The sequence below is a fragment of the Lucilia cuprina genome, chromosome 4 (genome assembly GCF_022045245.1).
Source record: "Lucilia cuprina isolate Lc7/37 chromosome 4, ASM2204524v1, whole genome shotgun sequence".
NCBI classification, from domain to species: Eukaryota; Metazoa; Arthropoda; class Insecta; order Diptera; family Calliphoridae; genus Lucilia; species Lucilia cuprina.
Window position 1 is genome coordinate 57,084,787 of NC_060952.1, and position 13,150 is coordinate 57,097,936.

Sequence of the window (13,150 nt, forward strand, 5' to 3'; positions counted from 1 at the left end):
ATATATATATATATAGGCATCCAACCAGAACTCGTTTGGTTTGAGTTATGTACAGTGTCTCTCATAAGTATTCGAATTTAGGTATAATATGAAAAGAAACCAAATTTAATAACATATTTTGTATGCAAAATTAATACATTAATTTGTTAAACTGTCTAGACAGTCCTTAGCTTTGATTTAATTTAACTTTTTTAAAAATAGTCTATAAAGTTACTTCACAAAAGTATTCGAATTTTTCCTGTATTTCATGTATGACCATATTTTACGAAACATCAAAATTAGAATGGAATGGTCTTTTTGCTTAAAATTGATTTAAGAGGTTATTATCAACCGAAAAGATATATTTTTGGCCCATTTGGCCAACAATTTTGAGGCATTTGTACCATCTTTTCATATAATATAATTAAAATTACGATTTTTGACCATATTTGCCTTTTTTCTCTTTTTCCAGAGATAAAACCAAAATTTAATATTGGGATTTAATAGATTCCTTGATGTGTCTAAAAATAATAATTTTTGTTATAAGGATCTGTTTTTAAACATTCCAAGATATATTTTTGGTATCATTCTTCTGTTTCTAATTAAATAATCTGAATCGTAACACCCTTTTCGTACCACTAGGATCGATATTTTCCGACAAAGTTGGCTAGTATATATTATTGTAGATATAAGCACTAATATATTTTAAATTTTCAAGACATCGTAGCGGTATACAACTCCAAAACATGCCTTAACAAAACGTGATCCTATACAGTAAATTTTAGTTGTTACTACTCATAACATTCATGATTATTCAAAAATTTGGGTTTATTTTGATCATAGTAGATAATATTTAAACAGATATCAATATTTTTGAGTTAGATCATAATTATATGGTGACATTCAGCCTAGAGGCCGTTGGTTATAAAAAGAATGATTCCACTATATTGAATGGCGTTTCTTCGAGGCATGCTTTTGAGTTGTACACTTACACAATATATTAAAAACTTAAAACGTATAACAGCTGATATCTAAAACAATAATTGAAGACGAGTTTCCCCCAAAAATTGTGACCCTAGTATTATAAAAATATACTTGAGTTCCAATAAATTAAATTAGCGATAGAAGAATGATTCCAATAATACATATTGGAAAGTTTAAATACAGATTCTTGTAACAAAAAATATTGTTTTTAGATACCCCAAGGGGTATATTAAATTTCAATAACAAATTTTGGTTTTATCTCTGGGAAAAAATACAAATATTGCAAAAAATCGCCATTTTAATGATATTACATGAAAAGATGCCCCAAATGCCACAAAATTGTGGACCAAATGGTCCAAAAATATATCCATTCGGTTGATAGTTACCCCTTAAAACAATTTTTAGCAAAAAAACATTCGATTCTAATTTTTTTTGTGTTTCGTATAATATAATCAAATATAAAATACATAAAAAAATTGTAAAACGCTGCATTAGTTTGGGTTTTGCACTAACGCAATTTTATCACAAAGTTTAATCTGAATGTTAAGTGCAAAACCCAAACCAATGCAGCGTTTTACAATATTTTTTCCTATACCAAATCATACTACAGGACCTGACCTGCTGTAGAGTAATTAAGCTGTATTTTACCAAATTTATTCTCATATATAAAGTAACTAAAAGTATACCGAAATAAAAATATACTTGAGTTCCAATAAATTAAATTAGCGATAGAAGAATGATTCCAATAATACATATTGGAAAGTTTAAATACAGATTCTTGTAACAAAAAATATTGTTTTTAGATACCCCAAGGGGTATATTAAATTTCAATAACAAATTTTGGTTTTATCTCTGGGAAAAAATACAAATATTGCAAAAAATCGCCATTTTAATGATATTACATGAAAAGATGCCCCAAATGCCACAAAATTGTGGACCAAATGGTCCAAAAATATATCCATTCGGTTGATAGTTACCCCTTAAAACAATTTTTAGCAAAAAAACATTCGATTCTAATTTTTGTGTTTCGTATAATATAATCAAATATAAAATACATAAAAAAATTGTAAAACGCTGCATTAGTTTGGGTTTTGCACTAACGCAATTTTATCACAAAGTTTAATCTGAATGTTAAGTGCAAAACCCAAACCAATGCAGCGTTTTACAATTTTTTTATGTATTTTATATTTGATTATATTATACGAAACACAAAAATTAGAATCGAATGTTTTTTTGCTAAAAATTGTTTTAAGGGGTAACTATCAACCGAATGGATATATTTTTGGACCATTTGGTCCACAATTTTGTGGCATTTGGGGCATCTTTTCATGTAATATCATTTAAATGGCGATTTTTTGCAATATTTGTATTTTTTCCCAGAGATAAAACCAAAATTTGTTATTGAAATTTAATATACCCCTTGGGGTATCTAAAAAACAATATTTTTTGTTACAAGAATCTGTATTTAAACTTTCCAATATGTATTATTGGAATCATTCTTCTATCGCTAATTTAATTTATTGGAACTCAAGTATATTTTTATAATACTAGGGTCACAATTTTTGGGGGAAACTCGTCTTCTATATATTGTTTTAGATATCAGCTGTTATACGTTTTAAGTTTTTAATATATTGTGTAAGTGTACAACTCAAAAGCATGCCTCGAAGAAACGCCATTCAATATAGTGGAATCATTCTTTTTATAACCAACGGCCTCTAGGCTGAATGTCACCATATAATTATGATCTAACTCAAAAATATTGATATCTGTTTAAATATTATCTACTATGATCAAAATAAACCCAAATTTTTGAATAATCATGAATGTTATGAGTAGTAACAACTAAAATTTACTGTATAGGATCACGTTTTGTTAAGGCATGTTTTGGAGTTGTATACCGCTACGATGTCTTGAAAATTTAAAATATATTAGTGCTTATATCTACAATAATATATACTAGCCAACTTTGTCGGAAAATATCGATCCTAGTGGTACGAAAAGGGTGTTACGATTCAGATTATTTAATTAGAAACAGAAGAATGATACCAAAAATATATCTTGGAATGTTTAAAAACAGATCCTTATAACAAAAATTATTATTTTTAGACACATCAAGGAATCTATTAAATCCCAATATTAAATTTTGGTTTTATCTCTGGAAAAAGAGAAAAAAGGCAAATATGGTCAAAAATCGTAATTTTAATTATATTATATGAAAAGATGGTACAAATGCCTCAAAATTGTTGGCCAAATGGCCAAAAATATATCTTTTCGGTTGATAATAACCTCTTAAATCAATTTTAAGCAAAAAGACCATTCCATTCTAATTTTGATGTTTCGTAAAATATGGTCATACATGAAATACAGGAAAAATTCGAATACTTTTGTGAAGTAACTTTATAGACTATTTTTAAAAAAGTTAAATTAAATCAAAGCTAAGGACTGTCTAGACAGTTTAACAAATTAATGTATTAATTTTGCATACAAAATATGTTATTAAATTTGGTTTCTTTTCATATTATACCTAAATTCGAATACTTATGAGAGACACTGTACATAACTCAAACCAAACGAGTTCTGGTTGGATGCCTATATATATATATATATATATATATATATATATATATATATATATATATATATATATATATATATATATGGTCTTTTTGCTTAAAATTGATTTAAGAGGTTATTATCAACCGAAAAGATATATTTTTGGCCCATTTGGCCAACAATTTTGAGGCATTTGTACCATCTTTTCATATAATATAATTAAAATTACGATTTTTGACCATATTTGCCTTTTTTCTCTTTTTCCAGAGATAAAACCAAAATTTAATATTGGGATTTAATAGATTCCTTGATGTGTCTAAAAATAATAATTTTTGTTATAAGGATCTGTTTTTAAACATTCCAAGATATATTTTTGGTATCATTCTTCTGTTTCTAATTAAATAATCTGAATCGTAACACCCTTTTCGTACCACTAGGATCGATATTTTCCGACAAAGTTGGCTAGTATATATTATTGTAGATATAAGCACTAATATATTTTAAATTTTCAAGACATCGTAGCGGTATACAACTCCAAAACATGCCTTAACAAAACGTGATCCTATACAGTAAATTTTAGTTGTTACTACTCATAACATTCATGATTATGTTGCCCATTACAACAACACTGTATGTTCAAGATTTTGGGTTTATTTTGATCATAGTAGATAATATTTAAACAGATATCAATATTTTTGAGTTAGATCATAATTATATGGTGACATTCAGCCTAGAGGCCATTGGTTATAAAAAGAGTGATTCCACTATATTGAATGGCGTTTCTTCGAGGCATGCTTTTGAGTTGTACACTTACACAATATATTAAAAACTTAAAACGTATAACAGCTGATATCTAAAACAATATATTGAAGACGAGTTTCCCCCAAAAATTGTGACCCTAGTATTATAAAAATATACTTGAGTTCCAATAAATTAAATTAGCGATAGAAGAATGATTCCAATAATACATATTGGAAAGTTTAAATACAGATTCTTGTAACAAAAAATATTGTTTTTAGATACCCCAAGGGGTATATTAAATTTCAATAACAAATTTTGGTTTTATCTCTGGGAAAAAATACAAATATTGCAAAAAATCGCCATTTTAATGATATTACATGAAAAGATGCCCCAAATGCCACAAAATTGTGGACCAAATGGTCCAAAAATATATCCATTCGGTTGATAGTTACCCCTTAAAACAATTTTTAGCAAAAAAACATTCGATTCTAATTTTTGTGTTTCGTATAATATAATCAAATATAAAATACATAAAAAAATTGTAAAACGCTGCATTAGTTTGGGTTTTGCACTAACGCAATTTTATCACAAAGTTTAATCTGAATGTTAAGTGCAAAACCCAAACCAATGCAGCGTTTTACAATATTTTTTCCTATACCAAATCATACTACAGGACCTGACCTGCTGTAGAGTAATTAAGCTGTATTTTACCAAATTTATTCTCATATATAAAGTAACTAAAAGTATACCGAAATAAAAATATACTTGAGTTCCAATAAATTAAATTAGCGATAGAAGAATGATTCCAATAATACATATTGGAAAGTTTAAATACAGATTCTTGTAACAAAAAATATTGTTTTTAGATACCCCAAGGGGTATATTAAATTTCAATAACAAATTTTGGTTTTATCTCTGGGAAAAAATACAAATATTGCAAAAAATCGCCATTTTAATGATATTACATGAAAAGATGCCCCAAATGCCACAAAATTGTGGACCAAATGGTCCAAAAATATATCCATTCGGTTGATAGTTACCCCTTAAAACAATTTTTAGCAAAAAAACATTCGATTCTAATTTTTGTGTTTCGTATAATATAATCAAATATAAAATACATAAAAAAATTGTAAAACGCTGCATTAGTTTGGGTTTTGCACTAACGCAATTTTATCACAAAGTTTAATCTGAATGTTAAGTGCAAAACCCAAACCAATGCAGCGTTTTACAATATTTTTTCCTATACCAAATCATACTACAGGACCTGACCTGCTGTAGAGTAATTAAGCTGTATTTTACCAAATTTATTCTCATATATAAAGTAACTAAAAGTATACCGAAATATAAATTTCATATCGAAAATAAAATTTATATTTTTTTTGTAGCAAGAACACGATAAACCACAAAATGTAGTAGAACTTGGTTTTTAAAAATAAAATATATTCAATAAGTTCTAGGCAGTAACTTGATAAGCCCCATTTTTTTGCAAAAACAGTGCTTTTCACTTTATTTATGATGTTCATCTATTAATAATCTTCTTTATAATTGCGCGGAAAATCGTATTAACCCATAACAATTTTTAATTTTTTTAAATTTCCAATAATTTTAATTAAATTAATTATTTTTCTAAACAAACCAATCAATTTTTAAGGCACCTCGAAAAATGGCGTGGCTGCACCTTCTAAAATAATTGTGCATAGAGAAAAGACAAAAAGATGCCAAATGAAAAAGGTCAAGAAGGTGTTCCTACGCCTTTTAAAAAAGTTCAAACAGTTTATGGGCCATAGTTTGATACATTTTTTTAATATTTAATGTCAGGTCGGCAAATATATCTCACAAATATGTTTCACTGAAAAATAGTATCTCATATAAAAAAGGTTTATTGTTTTATCGGTACCAGGGTACACTAAACAGGTATATACATCACTACAACAATACAAAAACAACATGTATTTTGTTTTTGTAATTGTATGAGCTCAATGTCAAAATAAATAAAAATATTTTTTGATGTTTGTCTTTTAAAAAAATTCTTAATTTTATTTCAAAAAACATGCAGTGATTTTAAATGGAATTTTAAGGGATATGCATGTTTATATACTTATATTAAGGTGGATGCTATTGGTAAATGTTACAGAGGAATTGGCAGAGGACCTGACAAAAGCAAGATTTTGGAATAACCTGATTTGTGCCACGAAATTTGTATCTTTAGCTACAAAAGTTTGGCAAACAAAAGTGGGCGAAAACGGGCGCAATACTAAAGATTGTTGATATCTGAATTGGCCTGATTTGTGCCAATAAAGTTGTGTTGTGGCTACCAAAGTGTGGCTAAAGACAACAGCCTTCTCAACGTGCGCAATACGGGGTATAGTTGATATCTGGAATGACCTGATTTGTGCCATTAAAGTTCTATTCTAAACGGATGAAGTTTGGCTAAAGACAGCGGACCTCATTATTAAAATTTTATTTTTTTATTATTAAAATTTTATTTTGTTTCAAATAAACAAAAACATATTTTGACAGAGAAGGTATGCAAATAAGAAAACAAAAAAATTATCAGCTGTTCGATTGCATATACCTGTTTAGTGTACACTGTTTGTCGAAATCCTATTGAAGATACAGTGTCTCTCATAAGTATTCGAATTTAGGTATAATATGAAAAGAAACCAAATTTAATAACATATTTTGTATGCAAAATTAATAATTTAATTTGTTCAACTGTCTAGACAGTCCTTAGCTTTGATATTACGCTTTTTAAAACTTAAAAAAATTCACATTTACTTAAATTAATTTAGCTTTATTTAAAAAAAGTCCATAAAATTACTTCACAAAAGTATACGAATTTTTTATGTATTTCATATTTGACTATATTATACGAAACACAAAAATTAGAATCGAATGTTTTTTTGCTAAAAATTGTTTTAAGGGGTAACTATCAACCGAATGGATATATTTTTGAACCATTTGGTCCACAATTTTGGGGCATTTGTATCATCTTTTCATGTAATATCATTAAATTGACAATTTTTGCAATATTTGTATTTTTTTTCTCTTTTTTCCCAGAGATAAAACCAAAATTTGTTATTGAAATTTAATATTCCCCTTGGGGTATCTAAAAACAATATTTTTTGTTACAAGAATCTGTATTTAATCTTTCCAATATATATTATTGGAATCATTCTTCAATCGCTAATTCAATTTATTGGAACTCAAGTATATTTTTGGTGGAAACTCGTCTTCTTTATATTGTTTTAGATATCAGCTGTTATACGTTTTAAGTTTTTAATATATTGTGTAAGTGTACAACTCCAAAGCATGCCTCGAAGAAACGCCATTCAATATAGTGCAATCATTCTTTTTATAACCAATGGCCTCCAGGCTGAATGTCACCATATAATTATGGTCTAACTCAAAAATATTGATATCTGTTTAAATATTATCTACTATGATCAAAATAAACCCAAAATTTTGAACATACAGTGTTGTTGTAATGGGCAACATAATCATGAATGTTATGAGTAGTAACAACTAAAATTTACTGTATAGGATCACGTTTTGTTAAGGCATGTTTTGGAGTTGTATACCGCTACGATGTCTTGAAAATTTAAAATATATTAGTGCTTTTATCTACAATAATATATACTAGCCAACTTTGTCGGAAAATATCGATCCTAGTGGTACGAAAAGGGTGTTACGATTCAGATAATTTAATTAGAAACAGAAGAACGATACCAAAAATATATCTTGGAATGTTTAAAAACAGATCCTTATAACAAAAATTATTATTTTTAGACACATCAAGGAATCTATTAAATCCCAATATTAAATTTTGGTTTTATCTCTGGAAAAAGAGAAAAAAATGGCAAATATGGTAAAAAATCGTAATTTTAATTATATTACTTATATGAAAAGATGGTACAAATGCCTCAAAATTGTGGGCCAATTGGGCCAAAAATATATCTTTTCGGTTGATAATAACCTCTTAAAGCAATTTTAAGCAAAAAGACCATTCCATTCTAATTTTTATGTTTCGTAAAATATGGCCATACATGAAATACAGGAAAAAATTCGAATACTTTTGTGAAGTAATTTTATAGACTCTTTTTAAAAAAGTTAAATTAATTTAAGTAAATGTGAATTTTTAAAGTTTTAAAAAGCGTGATATCAAAGCTAAGGACTGTCTAGACAGTTTAACAAATTAATATATTAATTTTGCATACAAAATATGTTATTAAATTTGGTTTCTTTTCATATTATACCTAAATTCGAATACTTATGAGAGACACTGTACATAACTCAAACAAAAGAGTTCTGGTTGGATGCCTATATATAAAATGTAACACTGCTGCTAACAGTTTGCGCAATAGCCTGGGCAAAATACTTCTAGTGGCAAACGACTTCGATCTATTTCTGTGGTGGTGACCTAAATTCTAGAAATCAGGCATAGGACAGCCTTGGAAATCAAAACTGCCTTCAAGACTCTTTAAATATCACAAGAATTTCTTATAACACCACATCATTTCCAAGCGCTAACTCATTTCTTGATCACTACCTTATAAACGCCTCTTTAGTTAATACTGACGCACCTAACAGATCATTGAAGTTGGAAATAGACATGAATGCTACGGATATATTACTTAACAATACACGCCTTATCGCATCCTACAAAAATACCGCCTGGAACGTTTTCAGCTGGACTAATCAATCAATTCCAATATTATGGAAAATTCTGAAATTTATTAAATAATAAAAGATTTTAACGAAAGTTTCAACTCCATTCTTGATCTGCATACAACGAAATTCAATTGTAAGGACGGTAAATCCTGTCGCCGATATAGTCCAGCGTGTAGAATCACACATAGCGAATATATCATATCATATTTATTATTTCAATGATGAGTTCAATTTTCTATATAATGAGGACACATATCATTTTACACATGGTATAAATATATTAGAAGGTAGTTTCAATTTGCCTTAATGTCAGTCTGATTAACCATCTGACAAGAAAGGCGATTTGAAGTTTATGTATAAAATAAAGCTACCATATTCATGAATATTAATCCCACATTTCATTTTAAATATTCAAACTTAAAATAAATAACAAATATTTTAATTCAAATAAAAAAAATTTTAACACAACAAAAAAATATTTTTATAAAAATGAGCTGTCTTTTTCCGAAATGCGAAAGCAAGAAACACCATTCAAGCGTTTCAAATATACATTTCTTTAAAATACCTATTATACCGTATATACGCAAAGAATGGCTAAAGGTACGTATGTTAGATTTTTGGTTGAAGTTTATTCGTAATATTTCCATTTGAAAGGTGTGCAATATCGAAGAAGACGATTTGCCAGGTGAACCTTTAGTATGTTCCCTACATTATTATAATTATTGAGATAAAGTTAAGTAAGTAAAACATAATAAAAATCATTATTAATTCCACTAAAGCTTAATTACATTTTGATTTAAAAAGAACGCATTGCAAATAAGATTCAAATTCAACAGCCACTTATATATATCGTTGTACATCATTTATGAATTACACATATATGTTTAAAAATTTCTCAATGTATTTTACACTTTTTCTTAATATGGCAACGCTCTTTTGAATATTTACACAAATAATAAACTTCAAACATCTCCTTTCTTGTCAACAAATTCATATTGAAACAACCTTCTATATTTTTAAATCATGATTTTACAGATGTCAACAATATAAAATTGATTATAACAAATATAAAAAACAAAAAATTATGTGGTCTCGATGGAATTTTAATTTTTTGATAAAAAAAATTCACGGACTCAACTCCTGAGTTTGAGGCAGTTATTGAGCCTCAACAGCAGCTATTTTACACGGGCATGGAAGCTGGCTAATATTAGGAAGAAGGGCGGTTTCAACAGAGAAGAAAGACGGTTTCAACAGAACGAAAGACTTCCGGCTTATATCACTGTTGTCAAATATTGGTAAACTGCTTGAACATGTAATTAAATCCTAACTAGAGAATGAGTTTTTGATCGACCCTATCTCATGGTATCAATTTGGTTTTAACAATTCCACGATGACGTGACTGTGAACATAAGGAAAAGATGTTGTACGCTGGCCACATCACTGGATATCGAGAAGGCGTTTGATTACACCAGTAATAAAGGCATTCTGTATAACCTGGTAGATCCATTTCTTGTTAAACTTTTTTAAAAGTCTTTTTACAGACCGCAAATTTTGGTCTTTAAGTTTAGCTGGCATTGACGACCTCTTCTGACAAAAGCTAAACGTGTTAGGATGAATGGTGCTTATCATCCTAAACGGACTAAACTTCTCCTCTATCTTAACATATTGCGAATGACTTGGAACTATTGGAAAGAAATATTCTACATAAATGCGTAAACTTTAACTTTAAAAATAATACGGAAAGATTCTGCAACTCATTCATCTATGAGACTGCATCTGTAACGGCAATTTGCAAGTATTCCATGGATATTCAGAGCTTATGAATGAGATCTACGGTCACAAAAAGATATCGACTGGCATAGCCGCTATTATCTATCTCCTATTGGGTACTTAATGAGGAGATTATTCTTGACGAAGCTGCTTACGTACTGCAGAATTTCAAAACTTTCCAAACTGCTTTATGGATGGCCATTGAAATTGATTAGATTTAAATTTAAAATTTATTCTTATTTTGTTTATTCTAATGGATAATTTATTATATTTGTTAATTGATAATTAACATTTTTAAGACCCTTCGGTCTTTATTAGTCTAATGATAACAATATGTTTCATTATAAATTCACTTTCGTGCTACCGTTGACAGTTTTGTTTGTATTGTATATACAGTGAATCAACTATCTTTTTGCCTAAATTTTTTAAAGAATTTTGTTTTATGTTCTTAATAAAATTCGAATAAACAGGTAAGAAGTAAATTTATGTTTTCGAATTAAAAATAGATATTGTATAAAATGGGAAACCCGTAAAAAATATTAAAGTAAAAATGTTGTTGCATTTTATTACTTTTCATCAGAATTTGCAGACAATAAAGTATTTTGCATTTTTAGAATTCCAGTAAATTTCTTTGGGTTTTTAAATTATTTCTTAATTACTTTTTATAATATATTATTTTATTGTTAAAAAGACAAATGTTGCAACCTTCAAAAATTATGTCCTTATTGTGTGAAACAGAGAAGTTATTTGCGTTAAAAAATTTTAAATGGAAAATAATAAGGTAATTCCAAAGTAAAAAATTAGTTTATAGAACAATGAAATGAAACCAATGAAACACAATTATGAAATGTTTATCAATATCATCATAATATATAAAGTTATCAGAAAGTGGCCTTTCAAAATCTTTAACTACCATCGTCCACAAAAGGAATGTTTTTCAACTAATATATATTTAGAACCCAAATCAAGAATAACTGTCCAGATCCAAATACGGCTACTGTATTTTATTAACAAAATAAAGTATTCAAAACATGAGATCGAAAAAAGATTTAAGCATGGAATACATAATATCACGATTTTACTTTTTATGGTAAAAAATCTTTCACACACATGCAAATTACTAATGTTCAATAAATCTTGGAATTGTAAAAGATTTAACTTTTAGGATTTCCCTATTAAAGACATGAGAAAACTTATTTTTACAAATATTTGATCCACTAGAAAAGTAACACCATAAAAGTAGCTGGTGGAAGGTATTTAAGATTCGGCACAGCAGAATATAGCACTCTAACTTGTCTAATTTTTCGCAAGTGACATCCCCAGATTTCGATAGAACTAGTAACTACCGAAAACCGTTTTCAGATACCGCTAATTTTGCCAATTTTTTTTACTAACATTACTTTTGTGATTTTTTGTTATTTTTTGTTATTTTTGTTTGCATTTTTTATTATTTTTAACGAGCACATGTTTTTGTTATGCAGTGTTATACCAAAAACAACATTCGTTTACATATGTTTAAGAAACAAATTTTCATGCGGTTGATTTCCAAATATTTATTTGTTCACTGACACTACGGGAATCTCATACAAGTAAAGATATAACAAGAAATCTTAGATATGTTTTCGTCTTCTTCGATTTACCGTATATTTAAATTGACTAACAGAGCAGTGAACACTTAAATAAAAATACATACATCCTAATATATTATAAATCTCTTTGTGAGTCTGTTCGTTTGTTCGTCAATCACGCTGAACCGATTTTCTTGAAATTTGGAACATTGGTAGATCTATTCTTGTCGCAAAGACAAGGTGAAAAGCGGACAAAATTAGTACGTTTGAGCATAAATACCAATTATTGCCTTTACTGAAGCCAAAATATATTTCAATAAACTTTTTAAAAATTCAGATATATGAATTAGCATAGTACAGTTGCGAGAGTTGGACCAAAAGAGGACAAAAAATAGGACAAAAGGGGGAAACTGCTTTTGGGCTTTGAGAACAATTTTTCTGTTCTAAAGCAACTACTCCTTTTTATGGTATCGAAAATATGTATATTTTAGAAGCCCACCCAAAGGGAGTTCTGTATTTCTGTATATCATAAAGACACTAAATTTAAATTATGTATTATAAAAGCGGTAAAAATAAGTACTATTTAGCATAAACACCAATTCTTTTCTTTACTTAAATATAACTAACATATATTCCATTAATATTGTTCACAAAAAAATTGAAAGGAATTTCTTCGTAAGGAGACCTTAAGAATTTTGAATGAATGAATATTCAAGTATGTATAATGTTATGAAACCAATTAAAACTCAGGGCAACGCCCGTGTTTGTATGTATGTATATATGGTAATGTGGGTCGCTTTTTGGGGAACATAAAAAATTGTGTCTGTCACCCAATAGGATTAAAGATATGTTAATAGTATATGTAATAATATAGCAATATTTAT